General features: G+C 40.3%; 2 long non-coding RNA genes across 2 annotated transcripts in view; both read right to left on the reverse strand.

Moving 5' to 3' along the window:
• LOC113618947 (uncharacterized) overlaps positions 1-27,040 on the reverse strand; it is a 125,115-nt gene that overhangs the window by 35,735 nt on the left and 62,340 nt on the right. The gene's annotated exons all lie outside the window — the stretch shown is intronic.
• Positions 11,867-23,218, reverse strand: LOC113618948 (uncharacterized). Its single transcript, XR_003432219.1, has 2 exons — positions 22,696-23,218; positions 11,867-12,360 (listed from the first exon to the last, which is right to left on the reverse strand). It is a non-coding gene; the product is annotated as an uncharacterized LOC113618948 (long non-coding RNA).

Below are 27,040 nucleotides of genomic sequence, written 5' to 3' on the forward strand. Positions count from 1 at the left end.
ACAGCCTTTACAGGAAATAAATATTAACCCTTACTAGGCGGGTGACCCTGGGAAGGTTATTTAACCTGCCTGAGTCCTGGTTTATTCATTTATAAACAAGACAGACAGGCATTCAAACTCATTTCCAAATTCACTGCTTTTCTCTTTACAAAAGCCAAGCAGCTTTCAGAGGTTTGATGCATGAAACAAACTGAGCTCGTAAGACTTCTTCCCTGGGCATTCTAGTTCCAACTCAGTAATCCTTTATGTTGTTCTCACCTAGGAACTGTGCATCGACCCTCCATTCACTGAGGGTTAGAGAGGGATTGAAAGGCAGAGAAGTTGGCAGGAGCCAGTTGTGAACATTCCCCTAAATGCACAGTTTTGCAGAAAGCTTTAGACTCTTTGGTTGGGCCTAGTAAATGCGCTGTAATAAAAGATGTTGATTCCCTGTTCACAATCCATTATTCCAAGGTCAATGAACAATGAGAAAAGAGCTGCTTTTATTGGAAAGAAAGGGGCTGTCTATCAAGTTAATTCCATTCCTCCATATTCACATGCCCTATCTCTTCCCATATGTCACCTGTCGAGCCTAATAGGGTAGAAGCAGACAGGTATAATAGCTCTAAATTATGTGTATTGGGAAAACAAGTGAAAAACAGCAAGCAAAAGGATCCAAGGAAATTAATATGGTTGTTGTTCAATTCTAATGCTCCCTGTCAGAGGCTGAGGAGGAAAATAACTAACATTTCTATTCAACTCAATTCAAAAATTTTTAGGGACTGGAGATGCAAAGATAAAAAGACACCATCTCAGCCCTCAAGGAGCTCAGATGAGAAGGTGAGTCTGATGATATAACGTATGCTCCGAAGTAACTCAGAAGCAGCCCCACCTCCAAGCCCAGGGGTGTTGGAAGGACTTCTGAAAGAGAAAGAAGAATTTAAATCTGAACTATTTGTCTTGTCTGTGGCCAAACACAAATGTGACAAGTTGTGGAGTTCGGATTGGAACTTTCAGTTATGAGGCTCCAAAACCCATTCTACCCAAAAGAGTACAGAGATTCCCTACAGAGGTCCAGAGGTCCAAGGATGTACACTGTTCCCAGAGGTTTTCTCCTTGAAAAGTGGATTTCACTTTTAAATGCACACTTTCTTCTTGGCAGTAAGTAATGTCTTTACTCCATTAAAAAAAAAAAAATCATTAGAAATCCTCTTGTATGGGATCCAGCGATGGATTTTAGTGGGACCTAGAAACCCACGGAACTTAATACAAAATTACATTTGTGCATGGTGGACTTCTCTTCTGAGAAGAGGTTTCATAACTTTCTTTGGATTCTCAAAGGAGTACATGAGCCCCAAAACCCTAACTTGGCAGATATATTTATTTATTTTTGGCTGCATTGGGTCATTGCCGCACGTGGGCTTTCTCTAGTTGTGGCGAGCGGGGGCTACTCTTCGCTGCGGTGCACAGGCTTCTCATTGTGGTGGATTCTCTTGTTGCAGAGCACAGGCTCTAGGTGCACAGTCTCCGTAGTCATGGCTCAGTGAGGACACAAAAAGAAGTCTGCAACCAAGAAGAGAGACCTCACCTGACCATGCTGGCACCCTGATCTCAGAATTCCCGCCTCCAGAACTGTGAAAAATAAATGTCTGTTGTTTATAAGTCACCCAGTCTATGGTATTTTCTTATAGCTACCGCACTAAGACATTTTAAGTTCCCCAGAATCAGACCCTGCCACGAGGATTTGTGTGTCAGTCATTTATTAAAGATGTGCTCCCAAAAGAAACTGAAAAAGGGGTTGGAGAAGCAGGACATGGTAAGGAAGACTCAGGCAAGGTGTGATGTCAGGCAACGTCTTCTGGAGGGAGGCTGGTATGATCCACAGGGGAACTCTGGAGTATCATGAAATATATTACTAGTAATTCTATTGCTGATCTGATAATTATTTTTTAAATTTATTTTTTGGCTACGTTGGGTCTTCTGTTGCAGTGCACGGGCTTCTCATTGTGGTGGCTTCTCTTGTGGAGCACGGGTTCTAGGCACGTGGGCTTCAGTAGTTGCAGCACGTGGGCTCGGTAGTTGCGGCACATGGGCCCTAGAGTGTGTGAGCTTCAGTAGTTGCGACGCACTGGCTCTAGGGTGCACAGACTTCAGTAGCTGTGGCTCACGGGCTCTAGGGCACAGGCTCAGTAGTTGTGGCGCACAGGCTTAGTTGCTCCACGGCACGTGGGATCTTCCCGGACCAGGGCTCGAACCCATGTCCCCTGCATTGGCAGGTGGATTCCTAACCACTGCGCCACCAGGGAAGTCCCTGATCTGATCATCTAATAGCAAACACTGTCTGTGCATTTACCATGTTCCAGGAGCAGATCTAATGTGAATTTGCCTACTGACTCTGTGGATGAAAATGGTGCCTGCCATATCAGCAAACAAGAATGCTGCAGCCATCAGCCACTACCATCGGCCTGATGGTGAGCCAGAGGGAACTCAGGATGGAAACAAATGGGCTCCCTCACCCTCCCCACCCCCGCCCCTGCCTCTGAGAGTACACCCTGAAGGGACTCAGGATGGGAAAGCACAGGATACTGGCCCCAGATAGCTAAAGCACGTAGCAAGGGAATGATTTCAACGAGCCCACTGCAAAAGGCGCTAACCTGGTTAACTTGAGATATCTGGCTTTCTTTAATATCTGGCTTTGATGCTCCGACTACCCGTTTTTTATAGCAAAAGCGTCTATATATCCCTTACCTGGCTCCTCCCTTACCTCTTCAGAGCAGTCCCTCAGAGACATCTGAGAGGCTGCCTCCTTGGCTTAAGTCCTTAGAAAGTCCACTGAATAATATCTAATTCTCAATTTTTAGGTTGTGCATTTTTTTTTCAGTCGACAACTCTTTCCATCAAACCTCTGAAGTAGGCACCAATAGTATACCCACTTTACAGAGGAGGAAACTAAACAGAGGGAGGATAAATGTCTTGTACAAGTTCATGTACCTAGCAAGAGATTGTTCTAGCCCTCAAATTCAGACAGCCTATCTCTGGAGCCCATGCACGCTCTTCACCTCTGCGCTGTGTATTTGAATATTACAGACTGGGAGTGAAAGACCTTGATTTGTGCTCCAAGACCAACAGTTCATTTATCGTCTGACTTCGACTAGGTAACTTTTGAACAGATTGAAAATACAAGTAAGTTACCATCACTCTCTTTTGAGGACTCGAGTGTTCAAGAATCCAGGTGCAGACAGACCTGTCTTTCCTGTGTGAAGATGAGGCTACCAGCACATCATCACAATGGATTATTTTTTCCTAATTTTCACTATTCCTGGAAAAAGAATGCATAATGCATTCAAGTCACATATCAGTGTGTTTTGAGGACAATGACATCCAAACCACTTTCTGTACATCTCTTGGGGAACATGGTCTCCTTTTTTGTGTTTAACATCATTTGTTGCCTCAGATTCTTTTGTTGGCAAAGGAAGGCAGCTTTGCAAGTGGGGCACTCATCTCTTTCAGCAAAATGTACTAGGTTGTAAAACATAACTTTATTAACATAGTGAAGTTGATAGTTTCCATATAGACCTAAGTGAAGTAAATTTGGTTTAGGTTCTGGAAAGCTCTGGATAAATATTGAACAGGTTTTGGAATAATGGCTTTGTTTACGGGACTTTTATGCATTCTTCTGACTTGTATTCATTTAAAGTCATTGCCATGAACCTTATGTCTTAGAGAAAAGTTTGCTCACCACCTGGCTCTGAATAAACCACATCATTAGTCTCTTGATGGAGGTAAATAGGTGATTATGGATTAGTCAAAGAGTACTGGTGTGCATTTCCTCACCCCAGCCTTTCACAGTAGACGGACACTATGAGGATTCACGAGGAGGAATGCTGATGCTTGATTGGGTCAGATTTCATCACTTGGTCCCTGGGATGTCTCTGCAGTCTATTGTTGATGCCGTTCTTGTTTGTAAACTGGTTCCCTGGCTCTAGTCTTTCACCTTCTCCTCTGCATTATGGCAAAGTCATCTCTCACAAGTTCCCCTTCCCTTCACCCACTACTGGCTCCCATTGGGCCAAGTCCTGGCTCCTGAGGGTAACCCACCAGACCCCTGTGTCATGGCCTTGCATCCTTGCAAAGTCTCGTCTTTCTTTTTGCAATGTTTTAAACTTATTTTGATATAATTTCAAAATTGCAAAATGTTGCAAAAATAAGGACTCCAAAGAGCTTTTACCCAGAGTCACCTATTGCTTACATTTCCCCCATTTATTTTCTCTGTATGTGTATTTAGATACACATATATGTAAACATATGTGGATACACACATATGTAAATATATATGTGGATACACACATACTCTGAAATAGTTTAGAAAAAGATGTGTAAGTTGAAGACATCAAAATCCTTTACCCCTAAGTATGCCCATATGTATTTCCTAAGAACAGAAACATTTTCTTACATAACCACAGTACAGTGATCAAACTCAGGAAATTTAATATGGATTTATCTAATTTGTAGCCCATACTTAAATTTTCATCAGTTGCCTTAATGTCTATCAGGATCCAATACAGGATCACAGGTTATATGTGCTCTTCTTGTCTTATTCTTTCATAGTTTTGAAGAGTGAGGGTCATTTTTGGGGAGGTAGAGAATCTGTCAAAGTCAAAAAACACAACTTAGGTCTGAGGTTTATTCATGATTCAAGTTATACGCAGCAGGAATACGGTAAGAGTGATGTGGTGTCTTTCTCAGTGCCTCTCGTCAGAAGGCACATGACATTGCTTTGTCCCAATATTGGTAATGTTAGTTCTGATCAATTGGTTAGGAGGTGCCTGTTCGATTTCTCAACATTAAAATTACCATTTTCCCCTTTGTAATTAATAGGTAATTTGAGGGGAGACACTTTGGGACTATGTAAATATCGCATCAAACTTTCATCCATTAGTTCTAGTCTCCAATGCTGATTTTTGAATTCCGTTTCTTCTCCCACTCCCTCGTGCAAAGGTACCTTATCAGGGCTTCCAGAGTTCTGGCTGTTTCCTCCTTCCTAAGTTATAATGATGCCATTAATATGGCAGGTCGGCATGCTTTAATCTTTATTATTTCCTTCCTTATGCTCACTCTGGGCTTAGTTTGTTGTTCTTTTTCTAGTTCCTTGAGATGTAAAGTTGGGCTGTTTGAGACATTTCATTTTCCTTAATGTAGACATTTATCACTAAAACTTCTTAGAGCTGCTTTTGCTCTATCCCAAAAGTTTTGGTATATTGTGTTTCCATTTTCATGTGTCTCAAAGAATTTATTCTTTGACCCATTGGTCTTCTGGAAGTGTGTCATTTAATTTCCACATATTTGACATTTTCAATTTTCCTTCTGTTATCGATTTCTAATTTCCTATCATTGTGGTCAGAAAAGATACTTGATATGGTTTCAACTTTATTAAATTTGATAAAACAGGTCTGTGACCCAACATATGATCTATCCTGGGGAATGTTCCATGTGCACTTGAGAAGAACATGTATTCTGCTGCTGTTGAATGGAATGTACTATAAACAGAATGTTAGGTGCATTTGGTCTGGAGTATTATTCAAGTCTGCTCTTTCCTTATTGACTTGCTGTCTGGATGATCTATCCATTGTTGAAAGTGGACTCTTGAAACCCCCTACTACTATTGTATTGCTGTCTAAATATCTGTTAATATTTGCTTAATACATTTAGGTGCTCCACTCTTGGTGCATAAATATTCACAATCATTTCATCCCGTTTATCATTATATAATGACCTTCTTTATCTCTTATCTGATATAACAACAGCCACCCCTGCTCTCTTTTGGTTACCATTTGTATGAAAATATCTTTTTCTATCCCCTCATTTTCAGCCAGTGTGTGTCCTTAAAGTGAGTCTCTTGTAGACAGCATTGAATCTTGTTTTTTTGTTCATTCAGCCACTCTGTGTCTTTTGATTTACATTTCCAGAAACTATTGATAAGTTAGGACTTACTATTGCTATTTTGTTAATTTCTAGTTCCTTTGTTTTGTAGTTCCTTTCTTCCTTTCTTCCTCTTTGTCTTCCTTTGTGATTTGTTGATTACCAGCCCCCTGCCCCCCTGCCCCGCCCCCCCATGCTTCCATTCCTTTCTCTTTATCTTTTGCGTATTCACTAGAGATTTTCATTTGATCTTTATAGAAATTCCATGAGGTGGGAACTACTAGCATTCCCATTTTATATATGAGAAAATGAGCACAGAGGCTACGTATATTCAAGGTTACGTGGCTAAAGAATGACAAGACTAGGATATAAATCCATGGGATCTTGTCCCAGATTTCAAGTGCCATATGAACTACTGGAAACTAAACAACCTCCTGCGGAGGTGGAGCCAATACTATGATTACTGGAGTCCTCTCCCTGTTAAACTCTATGCAAATACGGAGGAAATCTATCAACACACAGTGACATGATGTCTTTGGCTTCTTTGTATCAAAACTGTGCTCATGGAATGAACTCCTTAGGATTTCTAGATTTAGTAAGTAAAAATACAGATGCCCAGTTAATTTTTTTAGTATAAATATGTTCTATACATTCTCTGGAACATGCTATGAAAAGTAGCATTTTATCTGAAATTCAAATTTAATTGGATATCCTGTAATTTATCTGGGAACCCTACCTTAGCTACATCTAGTAGGTACATCACTAAAAGTTACTCCATGCTTTTTCCTACTGAACACGGCCATATACCTGATAAGGGGCTAATATCCAAAATATATAAGAAACTCATATGGCTCACCAACAAAAAAATTAAATCCAATTAAAAATGGCAGAGGAACTGAATAGACTTTTTTCAAAGAAAATACACAGATGGCTGATAAATGGAATGTTGCCTGCCATATCAGTAAACAGGATGTCACAGTCATCAGCAATTGTAGCCACAGTGAATGGTGAGCCGGTGAGTCCTGAGGGAACTCAGGAAGGAAACAAAGAATACCTGCCCTCTAGCAGCCGTCAGACTGCAGCCACTCCCCACGGTGAGCCCTGAGGAAACTCAGGACATAAAAACGCAGGGTACTGGTCCCAGAGAGCTGAGGTGCATACCAAAGGAATGATTTCAGTGAGCCCAGACTCTTGCATCTTCCCATACACAGAAAAGTGCTAAATTCCTGAACTTGGGATATCTGGTTTTCTTTAATTAACAACCATCTTTTGACGTTCAGACTACCTGCTCTTTGTGACAAAACTTCTGTATAACCTGGCTCCCCACCCCTTCCTCCTCAGAGCAATTCTCTCAGGGTTACTTGAGATGCTGCCTCCCGGGCTTGAAGTCCTAAAAATTCCTGCCGAGTTAAAACATAACTCTCAACTTTTAGGTTGTGAATAATTTTTTAGTCGACAGCCAAGATATGGAAACAACCCAAGTGTCCTTCGACACATGAATGGATAAAAAAATGTAGTGCATGAGGTTGTGTGTGTATATAGTAGTGTATAAGGGTATACATATATATATATATATATATATACACACACACACACATAAACATACACGTAATAGAATACTATTCAGCCATAAAAAAGGATATCTTGCTATTTACAACAACATGGATAAAGCTGGAGAATATTATTTTAAGTGAAATAAGACAGAATACTGTATGAAAATACTGTATACTTAAGATTTGCTAAGAAAGTAAATCTTAAGCGTTCTCACCACACAGAAAAAAGGTAACTATGTGAGGTGATGGATGTGTTCATTAGCTTGATTGTGGTAATCATCTCACAATGTATATATATTAAATCATGTTGTACACCTTAAAAATATTACATTATACAACCTAAGTATATGTCATTTTTATTTGTTAATCATACCCCAATAAACCTGGGAAAAAATTTAAAAGATTAAATGAATTAATACATGTAACACACATAGATCAATGCCTGGTGCATAGTAAATTCTCAGTAAGTGGTAGCTATTACTATGTTCTCTGTGTTTATACTCTGCCATGACTGGAGGAATCCTGTCACTTTTTTCACTTCCTTGCCTCAAATCTCTTTAGAAGAATGGGGTGGACATGGAATTGATTCCAAAGGTGCTGGTGAATTTAATTAACTTCCTTTATTTCTCCCTAGTCTAAAGGGCAAAATCATAGTAACAGCTAATATTCATTATATACTTACTGTGACAGATGTTGCACTACAAACGGTACATGGGTTGTTGGGAGGATTAGAGGCTGGTACGATTATTATCCCAGTTTTACACAGGAAGGGACCCAACCTCAACACCCAGCTGGGAAGTGGCCAAGCTCAGGAGTGCCCCAGCCCATCCACTGAGACTGAGCTTCTAACTACCATCCTGCCTTCCAGGACTCCATTGTTCCCCACCCCCACCCCCACCCCTCATCAGGTCATCCCTCCCTTTCCCCAAAAGGCGTATTCAAATGCTACTTGACCTCTAAAGTTTAGTTCTACCCTTTCAAGTTAGTCTTAGTGGCCTACGCAAGGCTATTCTGACCTCCTCTTTGATAATCTGAGTCTCGTCCTTTGGAAAATGAGGTTAAGGAGACAAGAATGAAAAGACAATGGTTTTGTTATTTTTAAGGACCTTCCTTTTAGGAATTTAATCCCTGCTATTTCCTACAATTACACACAAGATGGCAGTGTTCAATTAGTCAAAAGGAAAATCCTAGGCTCTGGATAGGCAGTATAGAAAAAGGCATTTAACCAATTCTAAATTGCTCTCAGACCCCTCAGAACTTCTTGGAGGTACTTGGTCAACAATTGTGGGACTTCCCTGGTGGTCCAGTGGTTAAGACTCCGTGCTCCCAATGCAGGGGCCCTGGGTTTGATCCCTGGTCAGGGAACTAGATCCCACACGTGGCAACTAAGAGCCCAGCCCGCGTGCTGCAGCAAAGATCCAAATAAATAAACTTAGAAAATCAACAATTTCAAGTGGTGCCACTATATTCTGACAGCATTCCTGAGAGCTAGCGGGAATGTGGATTAGCTTCACAGGAGCGACAAGGAAATTCATGCAGGGCAAGTGGAACGGGAAAGTCATGATCTGTAAGCGGCTGGCCTAGGACCAGAGCCCAGGTCTTCATGGTCACTTATGTAAACTTGTAACCTGAAAACTGGGTTAGCCTCTTGGTGGGGTTGAGCCAAAAGACACAACCAAGTCAAAGATTGGGAGAAGGAAGGATTTATTACTTGCAACAAGTAAGGAGAACACTGGGGATCTTTCCCAGAGCAGTGTCTCCCCAACAGCAAAACTGGGGAAGTTTTAAGCCAAGGGCACATGTATATGCATGAAGGGGCTTGAGCAGAGGAAAATTCAGCATAAAATTGGGGCAAACTTTAGTTGAAGTCTCGAAGGTCAGAAAAGGTCAATATCATCATCTCTGAGGCTCCAGTTGGTCTGGTGGTTGGGAGGTGAGGGGTAGGGGTGGTGGTTAAATTCTGGAAAACAGCTCAAGAAAGTGCTTCAGGCTAATTTCAACCAGCAAAGCAGAACTGGGGGTCTTTACAAATGATTCATTATCTTTGCTATTGTTACTTCTCTTGCCTGTTAACAATCATTTGTTCTTTTGTTCCCTCAAGATCTTTATTACTGAGACCTGTTCAAGGACAAGCATTGTGGCCCAACTTAGATCACAAAATGGCTTAGGCCAGAAATGGCTTCTCTTGTGTCAAAAAGCTATAACTGGTTCTTTTCCTCTGGGAGGCCCCCTACCCTATCTGCTCACAAACTGAAGGAACATTAAAGATAGTAAATGTAGGGAGAAAAAATAAACAAAAACAAAAAACCATGTGTTCTGTGTGGTCAAAGTATCTCAGAATACCTGTTCTGAAGGCAGTCTGATGACAGTAGGTGGGCATAAATAGAACAAACCCTGCAAAACCAGGGAGAAGTCAAGCCCTGTGATTCATCCACCACCATCCTTTTTTTCTATACTAATCATATGTATGACATAAACATACATTATTAACCTCATAAGAAAGTGAAATAGCTTAAAATACGTAGAACTGTTTAAACCAAAAATTGAGAGGAAAAATAGCCTTAAGTATTTATCTAAATGTAGGGTGAGGCCACTCAAGGTGGCTGTTCTCTTGCTCTCTCTGTACATCCCCTGCCCGGCCAGTGCCTGTTTCACCTACACCTAAGCACATGACTGACCTTCCTACATACTTGCCCCAGGCCCCAGCCAGTGACTGTTCTCATCAAAGGGGTGGTGAGGGGCGTGCCCCTCTACTGGTTTCCCTGGTAACTAATGAGCCCACCTGACATCAATTCCCCTATAACCTGTAATCTCCCCTTCCCCCTGGAGTGAAGACTGCCACCATGTCCTGCCTGCCTTCTGCAGCACACGGTGGAGTGTTGCTCTAGGACCTTGCTTCAGACATGTAAGCTCCCCCATCCATTACACCACTGATGTCTCTGTTGCTGAGTCCAGGCTCTTTCTTCGGTCTTGTAGGTGGGCAAGCACAGGGCTAGTAGGCCTGCAGGGTGCAGCCCAACACTAAGTATTTACCATTTGCAATTATTCCTTCCTGAAGAGTCAGGTTCACCTTAGTGTTTTTTCTCTTCAACCTGAAGAATTCACTTTAGCATTTCCTGTAGTGAGGGAGTGTGGAAATGCTGAAAACAAATTCTCTTAATTTTCTTCCATTTGCAAATATCTTTTATTTCATTTCATCCTTGAGGGACACTTTTGCTTGATATGGAATTCTAGGCTAACAGCTGTTTCTTTCAGTACTTTCAGATGTTGTTCCCTTGTCTTCTGGTTTCTGTAGTTTCTGATAAGTCATTGATCATTTAAACCATCGTTCCCTATATGTATTATACATTCTTCTCTGTATGCTTACAAAATTCTTTTTATCTTTGGGGATCAGTAGTCTAAGATGTGCCTAGCCCAGGTTTTCATGTGTTCATTCTATTTAGGATTTGCTGAGCTTCTTAGATCTGTACATTTATTTATATCTTTACCCAAATTTGAAAAAAGTTTGACCATCATTTCTTCAAATATTTGTCCACTTCTCTCTACTTTGCTTCTAGGATTACAATTACCTGTATATAATTGCTCTTTTGATATTGTCCCACAGGTTCCTAAGAAGCTTCAATATTTGTCAAGTTGTATAACTTCTATTGCTCTTTCTTAGAATCTAAGTTATTCACTCTAGTGGCTTTTACTGAGTTTTCTTTTCTCTGGAGGCTTTTCAATGGATTTGGTTGAAAGTAAAAAACCTTGACCCCTTGACCCCAGCTCATTATTCTGCATTGAGCCATTTCCACAGACCTCAGTGACTAATCTCAGAAGAAAACCAAACTAAACCAACCAAAACAAAATCAATACATGCCAACAGCTATTCACAAACTCACAGATCAACTTCAGATTCATTCTCAAGGAGACCACAATCATGATTGCAGTGGTTTCCAAATTACTGATCCCCTCAAATATTCCCCTCTCCACTGGGTAGTTAAGTGAGAAATTTGGATTAAAAAAAAAAATCTAGCATACTCACCTTCTCTTACTTTCAACTGTCTCTTTAACTAAACCAGTTTCTGCTTTGATAACCCAGGTGAAATTTTAAAGTTTGTCCTCTTCCTGCAACCCTTCAAAAGAGAATCAGAAGGTGTGGACAAAGAATGTCACCGCCATATCAGTAAACAAAGGATGTTGCAGCCATCAAGCCCTCAGCCACTGCACCCGCCCAGACTGTACACCCTGAAGGGATTCAGGATGAAGAAAGGCAGGATACTGGCCCTAGATAGTTAAGGTGTGTATCAAAGGCATGATTTCATTGAGCCCAGACTCTTGCATCTTCCCAAACATAGAAAAGTGCCAAATAAATTAACTTGATATCTGTTTTTCTTTAACAGTAATCTTTTGATGTTCCAACTACCTGTTTTTTACAGCAAAAACTTCTATATATCCTAGCTCCTCGTTTTCCTCATTGGAGCAGTCCCTCAGAGACATCTGAGAGGCTGCCTTCAGGGCTAAAGTCCTCAGCAAGTCCACCAAATAAAATGTAATTCTCAACTTTTAGATTGTACTTTTTTTTTTTTTTTCAGTCGACATAGGGTAGAATATAACTTCCACAAAGTCCTGGTGATGGAGGTAGGAGATACACGTTCTCCGTACTCTTCATGGTATCCTCTGGATTCTCTCTTAACATCAGAGTGATGGATCTGGGCTGCTCTCTGGACTGATGACCTCAGAGAAATGAATGGTCATATTGATGAGTGTTCCCCAGAGAAAGAACCAATAGAATATATATGGATATATACAGGAGATTTATTATAGGAATTGACTCATGATTATGGAGGCCAAGGAGTTCCACAGTCTGCCACCAACAAGCTGCAGAATGAAGAAAGCCAGTGGTGTAATTCAGTCCAAGTCTGAAGGCCTGAGAAGAGAGGAGCTGATGGTAAGTCCCAGTCTGAGTCCAGAGGCCCGAGAGCCAGGTGTATTGGTGTCCAAGGGCAGAAATAGATGGATGCCAATTCAAGCAAAAAGCAAAACTGCCCTTCCTTTACCTTTTTGTTCTAGTCAGGCCCTCAGTGGATTGGATGATATCCACCTGCGTTGGTGAGGGTGACTTTTTAAACTCAGTTTACTGATTCAAATGTTAATCTCATCCAGAAACACCCTCACAGACATACCAAGAAACAACATTTCACCAAATATGTGGGCATTGCTTTGCCCAGTTGACACAAATATTAACGATCACACTGGTCCTGTCTGGATTTTTGGTGGACTTGATGCTAGAATGTGTGGTTCCAGGAATTCTCCTTTTGTTGAAGGGCCCTCTTACTAGGAACAACCACTTTATATCAAGCCTCGATCACTCTGCTTTCCCTGCCAGCTCTTCGGTGCCCCATCATAGAAGATGCTCTTTCCACGACTATGAGCTGCTAAGGTCATCAATTGGCTGCCTCTGTCCAACCACTATTCACGATTATACTGGAACTGGCTGCATGAGGTGCTTCCTCTAGGGTTTACAGCCTTCATAGAACTCACAGAAGTGAGTCACTTCCAACAGTTTGCCTTGCAGGTCCCTGATCAACCCAGGCCAGTCATTCCCCACTGCTCACGAGTCCATGTATAGCCTTACTTCAGGCCACTTCTCTCTACATCAAGTCATTGACCAGCTGCACAGGCTAATCTGTCCACTTTCAAAGGCCACCTCTGAGTGAGGCTGTGGCGCCCAGCAGTTTATTTTCCACTTGCACCAACATTCCATGCCGATTTAATCAAGCCTGAGCTTTTCTTCCTGCATTAGAAAGTCTGGGAGAACTCCCTCAAATCAGGTCAAAGATGTAAGCTGAGAGAGCTTATTCATGTCCTCTGGACCTGCTCGATCCCAATCCCATGTATCATTTTATTTGTTGTTCGTTTCTACTAGGCCTGCCCAACATTATGACTTAGTGTCTGACAGTGCCCATTGTGGGCATTTCTGACCACGTGACTGGGATTCACAAGACTCTTGCTCTTCATGGGATTTTGTTTAAATTTCTAGCTCCGATAACCTGATAAGGTGGTATATCAATGATATTACTCAGCAACATTGTTTATGGTAAACATGACTTTGATTGGTGAACCAAATCCGGACTTTGAGGAACTATCAATTCTTGATGGGGATACCATAGTTTGGGTTTCCCTGCATGCAGGGACTCTTGTAACCAGCACATGGGAACCTGGAAACTATACCAGTGGTTTTATTGCAAGAGAGCTGGGATCCTGTGTAGAATGAAGCTTTTGAGCCTGAGCAGTTCCTGTTCTTGCTCAATGTGGATCTGAGTGTGCGAACCTGAGTTATTCCAGGTGGCTACATGGACTGCTCTGTGGAATATTAGAAGGAACTGCACTGGAAGAGGAATGCCTGACGCGGCTACCCTGGCAAGGTGTGGTTTCTGTCCCGTGTCCTTCTGAGTCAACAAAATGTGTGAGTCTGAACATTTAGTACAGCTCATCAAGGCCCTCTGGTGGACATGGCAGGTTACATAGTCACCTCGTATCCCACGGGGCCATGTATCGCGCTCAGTTGCCATCAGGGCATGAGCCCAGAGCCTCTCATGCTTTGCCATAACAGGAAAACACTGAGGATGGGGGCCAGGTACTTTGAGTTTGCACCATGTGTGAATTCTAAGGAAACTCCCCACAGCAACAGCTGGAACAAAATACAGGTGAGGTAGAGGGGATCTGAAGTGGCTAAAAAGTTTCTAGTTCACAGAATTATAGAAGTTGGACATCAGGGATTGTGTTAAATAGCAGATTAGATAAGGCTGAGAGAAACAGTGAGCTAGAAAATGAAGCTGAAGAGATTACAGTGTAAAGACACAGAGAAGTGGAAATATGACAGAGCCATCAGGAGACGTGGATGATTAAGTAAGAAAGTTTTAAAATGTCTCTTTGGAGCTACAGAAAGTTATAACTTAAAACACAGGGCAAAGGAAACACTACTTGATACTGAAGGGTTAATGGCCAAGAGTTTTCACAGCTAATGAAAAACACCAATCCATAGATTTGTGAAGCTCAACCAATCCCAAACAGATAAAGGAAATAGAAATTTATCACCTAGACACATCCTAATGAAACTGAAGACAAAGGAATAATCTTTAAAAAACAGCCAAAGAGTAAACCATTATTATTTACTGAAGAAATATAAATTGCTATTTTTAAGCAGCAATATTGAAAGCTAGAAAACAGTGAGTTACACCTTTAAAGTGACAAGGGAAAATAACTGTCAATTTAAAATATATGTTTACTAAAATCATCTGAAAAGACATGTTCAGATAAAAAATTTACCACAAACCTAACCTCACTAACACAAATTCTGGAGAATTCCTTCAAATTCTCAGAAGGAAGGTGACAGAAGAATGGTTTACAATACAAACAAGGAAAACGGCAATTGTACTGGTAAATTTAAACAAACATTGACTATGTAAAATAGTAATAATGTTTAATCTGTGGTGTTTAAAAAAGTGAGATAACTAAAATAGGACATAGTGTCACATAAATCAGGAGGGAGTGATTGGAGTTAAAAATGCTCTCCATACCCTCTATGCTCCAGAGGAAGATAAAGATAATGGCTGATTTTAAGCATGTTCAGTTAAAGCATTTCTAGGCTACCCCCCCCAAATTGAAATAGAATATCATGCTTCTGGTAGAAAGAAAACAATAGACTGAAGGGAAAAAAATTCAAAAAGGTGGCAAGAGGAGGGAAAACTATAAAGAATTGAGACAAGTATGGAGCATAAAGTAAGTATAAATGTATCATTAATCACAACAAATATGAATGGAGTAAAATCTCCAGTTAAGCTGGAGATTACTAGACTTGGGGGGAGGGAACCCAGTCCATGGTACTTTCCAGGCCTATGTTGTCTGGCGGTGACCAGGGCAAAGAGGGGCATGAGGCACAAGGGAAGAGCCAGGCACTTGGTTGCCAGAATAGTCAGGTCCCAGGGTCCTCTGTGTGGTACAAGCAACAGGCCTGGCAATTCAGGCCTCAAGGAAAGGACACTGCTATGGCTTCTGGAGAGTTCCTAGTCAAAGACTAGGTGAAAGGGAAGAAATAGCCCTGGCATTCCAGGAACTGCAGCAGCCCAGGTGGAAGTGATATGTCAGTAGCCACTGATTAGCTATCAGAAAGTATGGTTTTATTCACCCACATGGCACTGGAGATGGTTCTTCTCCAACATGGGCACTTGCTCTGCCCTAATTAGAGTCCAGGACTTTTAGGGAGGAATTACATCTGCCTCCAGATGCAAAAGGCTTTACTACATTAGTACAGAAGGCCAGGAGGGGGCCACATTTGAAATTATGTTAAATTAAAAAAAAAAAAAAAAAAGAGGAAGGTGTTTGGGGAACAGAGGTACTCTGGGGTACCTGAGGGGCTATTATAACCATTTCTATTTTCAGCTACTAAACAGGCCTTCCAGAGGCTTAGGGGTCCATCCACCTGTGGGAAAACCATGATGATTACAAACTTAAAATGTTTTTTATTATTGTTTCAAAACACAAGAAAGTAGAAGAAATTAATATAATGTACTACTGTGTTTGTATTTAAATTATTTTGCTATCTTTATTTAAATATTTAAGATATAAAATAATTTCTATTTGTAAGATGTTCCCTTCCCTCACCTGTCTGCCCCACTGGAACCACCATTAAACACTATCTCAAGTTTATTTTAAGTATAAAATTTACATGATTTGTGTTCCACTAGGTAATAATATTATTTCATATATCTCTTTTATCCCCTCTTAGTGCAAGTTAATCGTATTGCTTTGGAACTCCCTAACTCTCTTTCTTGAGTTTCTGCAAGAGAAAAGGGAGAGACTTAGCTTAAACCCCTTAGCACCTGGGTCAGCTACTGGATAAAGAACACAGATATGCAAATGACCATCAGACCCAGTATTCATGATCCTGAAAGGCTGTATGGAACTCTTCTACCCAAGATTTAGCAGGCTTTAAGATTTTTAGGTGAAGGGAATCAAAATAATTACATTTTAATTCAACTTCACATAATAACATGGAATCCAATTAAAGCATTTGATAATTTAAATTGCTCTGTGAATTTGGGTTTAAAACATAGTTAAATGTGTTCTCCTTGATTCTATCACAGTGTGAAGTGAAAATGGAAACAGTTTTAGTTTATTTCACGCAAGACTTTTTTTTTAAACAAAAAAATGTTACATTAATCCTTAACACTTGCCTCATAAGTCAGATAACTATTATTACTTACATTAACCTTTAAGATTATATATGTAAACAGGTGTTTAAATTGAGTGTAATTAAAACTATTATCTTCATGAAATAAAAACCTCTTGGAAACTCATACTATACTGCAAATTATGTAGCTCTAAGAATTATTCCATTTACCTTAAAACTTAGCTAGGATACTGTCTTATACTTCTGACAAATTCTTAACATCAGAGATTATATTGTTCTTTAAATTACATTTATTTTCTAAAGTTCCTAGTTGACTTTGGTAACTCAGACTACTACAATACTGGAATTATCAGTTAAATTTGTTTTCTGGAGATTTCTAAAGAAATAATTCAGAGTAAGAGGAAATAACGTTCATAGCCATCACCCTATTTCCATGTGTGTTTTCATGCATTCTTATCCACATATAAATGTATCCTTTCTTCATAGCACTCAAGAGGATGAAAATCAGTGTGCTATAAACACTGACTTAAGACTATGTGTGTGTATGTGTATTTACATCTATATCAAGGTACACTTAATAAAGTTAAGAAAACAATAATTATGTTCAATGGAGAAGAGATTATGGGTAAATCAGAGAAAAGAAATTAAGTTGGATAAATATACTTTCCCTGGAATTTCAATTTGTTTAAACAGTGGATGCCTTGGGCATTGTGTTTTTCTCTCACATACTCCTGATTTTTTTCTTCTGGGGCCCAATATAATGAACAAAGAAATCAAAGAGTTACCAAAAGGAACAAAGGCACTTGGATTCAGCAGGCAGTGCTAGGCTCCCACACACTGAAGGAGGAAAGGAAATTAGTTAAACTGGTAAGACACTCAAATGAACCATTCCTGAAAGGAGTACTGGAGCGGTTGAGAACGAGCCTTTAGGCATGTATATCACCACTGCTGGGAAGGTGTGGTGGAAACAGATGCTCCCCAAGGCCTGGAATGGTCAGAGGCAGAATTAATACACACAGCTGTGTGACAAAAGTATCAAAGGACCTGGTAGAGTTAGTTGGAGGGGGAGGTATAGGCCATAGAATCTTAGGAATAAAAATGGTGGTAGGATACTACTTGCCTGATCTGCTGAAGGAGCATGTGGCAAACACCCAAAATATGATTATAAGAACCCAAGGAAAATATACTCTGGGATGCTAGTGTGGGGAAAAACGTTTTAAATAACATTATTCTAACAAAGACTGGGATGGAGCTGGCGGTGGTTGCTCATGGCCAATTGTGTGTATCTCTCTCTAACTCAACATTCAGTGCTATCACACTGGGAGCTTTCAATCAACCAGGGTAGAAGCATTTACACCATGCAAACTGGCAAACACTACAAATTAGAACTCATTTTCCCTAGAGAGCTGCATCAAACTTAAAAGCTTTTGCACAGCAAAGGAAACCATCAACAAAATGAAAAGACAAACTATGGAATGGGAGAAAGTATTTGCAAATAATGCGACCAACAAGGTGTTAATATCCAAAATATACAAACGTCTCATACAACTCAATATCAAAAAAACAACCAAATCAAAAAAATGGGCAGAAGACCTAAATAGATATTTCTCCAAAGAAGACATACAGATGTCTAACAGGCATATGAAAAGATGATTAAATTGCTAATTATTAGAGAAATGCAAATCAAAACTACAATGAGGTACCACCTCACACCCATCAGAATGGCTAAGTCTGCAAATAACAAATGTTGGAGAGGATGTGGAGAAAAGGGAACCCTTGTACAGTGTTGGTAGGAATGTAAATTGGTGCAGCCACTGTGGAAAACAGTATGGAGGTTCCTCAAAAAACTAAAAATAGAGTTACCATATGATCCAGAAATTCCATTCCTGGGTATCCATCCGGAAAAAACAAAAACATTAATTTGAAAAGATATATGAACCCAATGTTCATAGCAGCATTGTTTACAATAGCCAAGACACAGAAGCAACCCAAGTGCCCATCAACAGATAATTGGCTTAAGATGTGGTGTGTATATATATATATATATATATATACACACACACACACACACACACACAACAGAATATTACTAAGCCATAAAAAAGAGTGAAATGTGCCACTTGAAGCATTATGGATGGACCTAGAGAATATTATACTTAGTGAAGTAAGTCAGACGGAGAAAGACAAATACCATATGATATCACTTATATGTGGAATCTAAAAATAATACAAATAAATCTGTATACAAAACAGAAACAGATTCACAGACATAGAAAACAAACTTAGGGTTACCAAAGGGGAGAGGGAGGGAGGGACAAATTAGGAGTATGGGACTAATAGATACAAACTACTATATATAAAATAGATACGCAACAAGGATTTGCTTATATAGCAAATTAGGAAATTTGCTATAGCATAGGAAATTATAGTCAACATTTTATATTAACCTATAATGGACTATAATAAAAAATAACTGAATCACTTTGCTGTACACCTGAAACTAACACAGTATTGTAAATCAATTATACTTCAATTAAAAAAAAAAATCACTGGCTACTGGTTCTCTGAGTGGTTGGGCGTGGTAACCTCTTAAGGCAAGGACTTGCTTTTGCCCAAAGGCAGTTCTCCGGAGGAGGGGGCTTCAGTGAACCTTTAGCAGCCAAGGCTCCCAGCAGCAAGCAGGTTTATAGGATCTGGGAAGGACACCAATAGCATTTGCACCAATGTGTCTCCAACTTCCTGTAAACGGTACTTAAACCTAGGTGCTTGATCCAGATCAGGTTCTATCTTTGGTACGACTACGTATAAGAGAGTGCTACGTGCTTCCTCCTGCACCACATCACAGGCCACCTTGTATCTGCTTATCTTACAAAAACTTAATGCACAACTCCGGTACTATTAAATATTTCTGCCAGAAGCCTATTTAATTATATTGTGAGATAAGTTGGTTTAACAAAGAGTTTGAGAGTGTGGTTTCACTTAATTTAATAGTGAAACCCAGCAGGACCCTGTGGGGCTCCTGGGAACAGAAGCCTTCCATTTCTTATTTGTAGGTCAAGGGATGTACATAACAATATCTTGAGCTCTTCTGCAGAACTAAAACCCCCAACAAGTGGAAGACACTAACTACTTAATGAAGCATTCCTCAGAGAAGATCAGGAGACCACCCGAAGCCAGATTAAAGGAATCATGGAGCTCATCAGGAGATCACCTGAGGCCAGATTAAAAGAATGAAGGCCCTGTACACACTCTGTTCCTTATCAGCAACCCCACCCTTGAGCCATTGCTATAAAACTCCTCATCAAATTCCCCCAGGTTGGGGGACACAGTTTTTCAGGGCATGAGCCTGCTGTGGCCCCCTTTGCCTGGCAAAGCAATAAAGCCATTCTTTTCTATTTCACCCAAAACTCTGTCTCTGAGATTCAATTTGACACCAGCACATCAGTAGGGTATATGTTTTTATGTATATTTTATACCTCATTATAATCCATATGAACGTATAGTACTTGTGTGAGAAAATCTGTTTTCTAACAACAAAGCTGGAAAAGTGTGTGCATTCTTTCAGTTTCTTCCAGATGACTGGGAAGGAAAAATCTAACTGGCTTAAATAAAAAAAAATCATTAAGTCCCTCACTTAACTGGAGAGTCCAAGACAAAGTCTCCAGTGCAGTTGGATCCAAGATCTCAAACATGTCAGAAGTCATTTGTACTGCCCCCATATTATGTTTCCTCTTCCTGAGGCTGCATTGTCAACCAGAATCATGGCATTCGGGGGACTTTCAACATTATCAGGTTTACATCTTATTCTCCCTTCGATCCCAGCCGATTGGGTGTCATTCTTCCCAGAAGTCTAGTAGGAACTGAGTTTTGTTGCTTGTGGTAATTTGCATCTCATAGGATGGGATTATCAAAACAGCCTCACAAGAAGCTCTTATCCAAGATCTAAAGCTGCATTAACAATTTCAAGGATAAGGAAAACCATGAGTCACGAGCAAAGCAGGGAGAGATTCAGGAGCACCAACGTCTCACCCATGTCCCTTCTTGCCACCTTAGGACCTTCTCTGACCAACATTTAGCAGGCGAGGTCTCTAAATGATGCCTACACTCATACAACTTACGCGGACAGGGGGTTTCATCATGAAATGTCTATTTTATATTCCAATATTTATGCAGCCTCCATGACACGTTTATATGCCCCATAGACTCACAGATTACCAGCTTTAGAATAAGCAATTCTAGATAGATTGAGAGTCCAGATAAAAATATTCTGTGGATAAGGAATCTCCTAGAAAAAAAAAATTAGTGGTTTTCCAGGACGTTTACAAAGATTTGACCAGCTCACTACCTTTTTTTTCCAGAGGTGTTTCCCCATGAAATAAAGAGAATGCTTTGCAGACCTGCTTATAACCACTTCCTTCCCACTAACATGTAACTGAGCCCATTGGTATGACCAGGAGCTAAGATGACCTGGTTGATCAGGACTAGATTCTTGACTTGAACTGAATCAGCTCAACCTAAACACATGGAATGAGAGAAAGCGGGGTGCTGGTACCAGAAAGAGGGCAATGCATGCTAAGGAGGCAAGAAGAAAAGGTGTCCCCCACCATGTCCTGACAAGGGTCCAGGGAGGTCTCAGTACACAGACAGATTTTCTAAGAAATCTTCTCTTTCGTCATGAGGATTTGCAAAAGAGCAGGCTCTCAAAGCTCAAGGATCTAAACTCACAGTTTAGAAAAGAGGTGTGAAACCCACGCTATTGATTTAATCAGTGGATGCCATGATCACAATCTCTCTCCGGCATCTCATTTACTGTAGGTTGGTCTCATGCTATGATGAGGCTGTATGGAGTCTGGTCCCAGTGGATCCAGCATACTGTAAGCCCTCAGACCAGCGTACCATAAGCTAGAGATGCTCCCTGGGGTTCTCACAGTAAAATAAAAAAAAAAAAAAAAAAAAGCAAAGCCACACCTAGAAGAGGTGTCATTTGTGAGTATATACCACCAGACCTTCTAGGGTTGGGAGGGCCCAATGTAACAAGCTTACCACCACCTAGCTAGCTGGTTTCCTTGAGAAATGGTGTCATACTGCGGGGGCGGGGGGGGTGGCAGTGGTCAGTGTCAGTCTCCATTGTTGGCAGGTTGGACAGTCAGTGGCTGCGATTGCTAGACCAGCCTTGGGAAGTGGAAGCCTGTGCTGTTGAATCCATTCATAGATTCTACCTCTGTCACTGCAGCCACTTCGTTCATGTGCTCATCTTGCCTGCACTGGAGCGGCCAACACCATGGGGGACCTGAACCATTTTTTCTACTTCATTGTTAAGTGATGGATATTTTCTGGAGATTTAACATGCAGTTAAAACTCCTTTATGTCCACCAACATACCGCAACCCCAGACCTGCTTGTCCTCGATTTTCCAATCTTTCTCTTGTTAGGCCTCTGCCCAGATGACCAGGCCATATAACCCGGCTCAGGAGTCCATATATATGCTAACTTCAGACCACTTCTTCACAAAGTGAATGACTAAGTGAACCAACGTATATAGCCCAAGAGATAGAGCTGCTTGGACCCTAGCCTGGATCTTCTACAGAACTCATTCCTGCTCTGGGCTCCACTCAAAACAGGCAACTTCTCATGTCACCCAATGTCTGTACTTGGACAGTATTCCCATGGGTGTAATAAGCTCTCTCCAGAGCCCGAAGAGATCGATGAATCATTATACTTCCTTCTTTGCGATGGGATGTGAAAGATGGAACAATTTCATATTTTAGATGGTGTGGTGCCCATGGAAAAGGACCCACTGCAGGAAGCATGACTGAAAGCCCCAGATACTGCCTATTTGGGCCCCCAAGTACCACGTTCAGACTGAGGCCATGCTTTCCACCAGCTGCTCCCAGCCAGCAACAGAGCTCAGTGAGATACTAGTGCTCCCCCGCCCCTATTCCTGCCCAATAGGAGAGTCCCCAGTTGGGACACACCTGCTTGGAGATTCCCCCATGGGCCTAGCCTGCAGTCTTAGGCTCTTCCCACCCCATCCTCCCTCCTCCCCTCTCTCCTTTCATACGTATCGTACCTGCATTGAGGACTGAAGATGCTCCTTGCTTCCTCCTGCTTCCTCTTCCTCCATCTTTCACAGGCATTTCTCCCAATAAGTCTCTTGTACATATAACCCATTTTGGCATCTGCTTCTCAGAGATCACAAATTGTCACAACTGAAATAGTCTGGCATGTCCCTGACTACTAGCCCCCCTTTCATAGGGGTCTGTGATTGATGTGGAGAATGTATGCAGTGATTATGTTCTATCCTCTGAGTGCACGTGTATCATCAAGGCCACCAAAGCACTGACCACTTCTAGCTCGTAGTAGGTCAGTGTGATGCTCTGCAGGACATCTGGACAGCCCAGATCCCTTCTGATTATGACAGAGAAATGAAATGAGATGCCCTTGAGATGAAACTGTAAACATATACTGCTGTCCAAGTGTTGGTAAACTTCAGCCCACAGGCCAATTCTGGCTTGGCATGTGGTTTTGTGGGGGTTTTTTTGAATTTTATTTTATTTATTTTTATACAGCAGGTTCTTATTAGTTATTTTATACATATTAGTGTATATGTCAATCCCAATCTCCCAATTCATCCCACCACCACCACCATCCCCCACCACTTTCCCCCCTTGGTGTCCATATGTTTGTTCTCTACATCTGTGTCTCTATTTCTGCCTTGCAAACCGGTTCATCTGTACCATTTTTCTAGGTTCCACATATATGCATTAATATACGATATTTGTTTTTCTCTTTCTGACTTACTTCAGACTGTATGACAGTCTCTAGATACATCCACGTCTCTACAAATGACCCAGTTTTGTTCCTTTTTATGGCTCAGTAATATTTCATTGTATATATGTACCACATCTTATTTATCCATTCATCTGTTGATGGGCATTTAGGTTGCTTCCATGACCTGGCTATTGTAAATAGTGCTGCAATGAACATTGGCGTGCATGTGTCTTTTTGAATTATGGTTTTCTCTGGGTATATGCCCAGTAAAGGGATTGCTGGGTCATATGGCAGTTCTATTTTTTTAGTTTTTTAAGGAACCTCCATACTGTTCTCCATAGTGTCTGTGTCAATTTACATTCCCACCAACAGTGCAAGAGGGTTCCCTTTTCTCCACACCCTCTCCAGCATTTGTTCTTTGTAGATTTTCTGATGATGCCCGTTCTAACTGGTGTGAGGTGATACCTCATTGTAGTTTTGATTTGCATTTCTCTAATAATTAGTGATTTGAGCAGCTTTTCATGTGCTTCTTGACCATCTGTATTGCTTCTTTGGAGAAATGTCTATTTAGGTCTTCTGCCCATTTTTTGATTGGGTTGTTGTTTTTTTAATATTGAGCTGCATAAGGTGCTTGTATATTTTGGAGATTAATCCTTTGTCAGTTGCTTCATTTGCAAATATTTTCTCTCATTCTGAGGGTTGTCTCTCGTCTTGTTTGTAGTTTCCTCTGCTTTGCAAAAGCTTTTAAGTTTCATTAGGTCCCAATTGTTTATTTTTGTTTTTATTTCCATTACTCTAGGAAGTGGATCAAAAAAGATGTTGCTGTGATTTATGTCAAAGGGTGTTCTTCCTATGTTTTCCTCTAAGAGTTTTATAGTGTCTGGCCTTACATTTAGGTGTTTAATCCATTTTGAGTTTATTTTTGCATATGGTGTTAGGCAGTGTTCTAATTTCATTATTTACATGTAGCTGTCCAGTTTTCCCAGCACCACTTATTGAAGATGCTGTCTTTTCTCCACTGTATACTCTTGCCTCCTTTGTCATAAATTAGGTGACCATATGTGCGTGGGTTTATCTCTGGGCTTTCTATCCTGTTGCATTGATCTATATTTCTGGTTTTGTGCCAGTACCATACTGTCTTGATTACTGTAGCTTTGTAGTATAGTCTGAAGTCCAGGAGTCTGATTCCTCCAGCTCCATTTTTCTTTCTCAAGATTGCTTTGGCTATTCGGGATCTTTTGTGTTTCCATACAAATTATGAAATTTTTTGTTCTAATTCTGTGAAAAATGCCATTGGTAATTTGATAGGGATTGCACTGAATCTGTAGATTGCTTTGGGTAGTAGAGTCATTTTCAAAATATTGATTCTTCCAATCTAAGAACATGGTATATCTCTCCATCTGTCTGTGTCATCTTTGATTTCTTTCATCAGTGTCTTATAGTTTGCTAAGTAGAGGTCTTTTATCTCCTTAGGTAGGTTTATTCCTAGGTATTTTATTCTTTTTGTTGCAATGGTGAATGGGATTGTTTCCTTAATTTCTCTTTCTGATATTTCATTGTTAGTGCAAAGGAATGCAAGAGATTTCTGTGCATTAATTTTGTATCCTGCAACTTTACCAAATTCATTGATTAAGTTTTCTGGTGGCATCTTTAGGATTCTCTATGTATAGTATCATGTTATCTGCAAACAGTGACAGTTTTACTTCTTCTTTTCCAATTTGGATTCTTCTTATTTTTTTCTTCTCTGACTGCCATGGCTAGGACTTCCAAAACTATGTTGAATAATAGTGGTGAGACTGGACATCCTTGTCTTTTTCCTGATCTTAGAGGAAATGGTTTCAGTGTTTCACCATTGAGAACAATGTTGGCTGTGGGTTTGTCATAGATGGCTTTTATTATGTTGAGGTAGGTTCCCTCTATGCCCACATTCTGGAGAGTTTTTATCATAAATCGGTGTTGAATTTTGTCAAAAGATTTTTCTGCATCTATTGAGATGATCATATGGTTTTTATTCTTCAATTTGTTCATATGGTATATCACATTGATTGATTTGCATATATTGAAGAATCCTTGCATCCCTGGGATAAATCTCACTTGATCATGGTGTATGATCCTTTTAATGTGTTGTTGGATTCTGTTTGCTAGCATTTTTCTGAGGATTTTTGCATGTATATTCATCAGTGATATTGGTCTGTAATTTTTTTTTGTAGTATCTTTGTCTGGTTTTGGTATCAGGGTGATGGTGGCCACATAGAATGAGTTTGGGAGTGTTCCTTCCTCTGCAATTTTTTGGAAGAGTTTGAGAAGGATGGGTGTTAGCTCTTCTCTAAATGCTTGATAGAATTCACCTGTGAAGCCATCTGGTCCTGGACTTTTGTTTGTTGGAAGATTTTTGATCACAGTTTCAATTTCATTACTTGTGTTGGTCAGTTCATATTTTCTATTTCTTCCTGGTTCCATCTTGGAATCTTTTACCTTTCTAAGAATTTGTCCATTTCTTCCAGGTTGTCCATTTTATTGGCATAAAGTTTCTTGTAGTAGTCTCTTATGATGCTTTGTATTTCTAAGGCATCCATTGTAACTTCTTTTTCATTTCTAATTTTATTGATTTGAGTCCTCTCCCTCTTTTTCTTGACGAGTCTGGCTAAAGGTTTATCAATTTTGTTTATCTTCTCAAAGAACCAGCTTTTAGTTTTATTGATCTTTGCTATTGTTTTCTTTGTTTCTATTTCATTTATTTCTGCACTGATCTTTATGATTTCTTTCCATCTACTAACTTTGGATTTTGTTAATTCTTCTTTCTCTAGTTCCTTTAGGTGTGGGGTTAGATTGTTTGAGATTTTTCTTGTTTCTTGAGGTAGGATTGTATTGCTATAACCTTTCCTCTTAGAACTGATTTTGCTGCATCCCATAGGTTTTGGATCGTTGTGTTTTCATTGTCATTTGTCTCTAGCCTAATGGCAGCCATTGCATGGATAGTTATGATCCCAGATCCAATCTCTAGCTAAAGAGGGTCAGTCCTTTAGAAAACAGGGCTCTGCAAAGCCACAGAAAATATATCCAATAAAGTCTCCAAATCCTTCCCCAAACAGACCTAACAAAATATTTCCTATCTTCCTAGGAAAGGATTTATTATTGATTGGTCATAGCAACAGTAACTACCAGAACAATTTTTAAATCTAGCCCAATAGATCCATGACAGTTTTGCATCAGGAACTACACACCTACAAGCCAGCCAACTGAAAAATAGTCCCCTGAAAGTCAGTCCATGAACCTCCTTCTGAAAGTCTGTCAATCACTCAACTTTTTTCAACCGCTGTGTAAGGTTCTCTCTCTGCTTATTTATGGAGACACTCCGAAGTATAGCTCTCCCTTGTTTAGCAAGCAATAAATTCAGCATTTTGGTTCAAATATTGAGTGGCAGCATCTTCCTTTGATAGGCTTTTTTCCAGAATAAATCAACACTAAAGAAAGGGAGTATGCAGACCTTCGAGGACTGTTGGGTAAAGGCTCTGAATTGGCAATGATACCCAGGGATTCTAAGTACCATTAAGGTTCTCAGGTTAGAATAGGTTTCTGGAGCCCAGCACAAAAAATGAGTCATGGTAGTACTCGTTCTCATGGTGATTTCAATTGGAATGCAA

The sequence above is a fragment of the Aethalodelphis obliquidens genome, unplaced genomic scaffold (genome assembly GCF_003676395.1).
Source record: "Aethalodelphis obliquidens isolate GAN/ISIS:26980383/991018 unplaced genomic scaffold, ASM367639v1 scaffold6, whole genome shotgun sequence".
In the NCBI taxonomy this organism is placed as follows: Eukaryota; Metazoa; Chordata; class Mammalia; order Artiodactyla; family Delphinidae; genus Aethalodelphis; species Aethalodelphis obliquidens.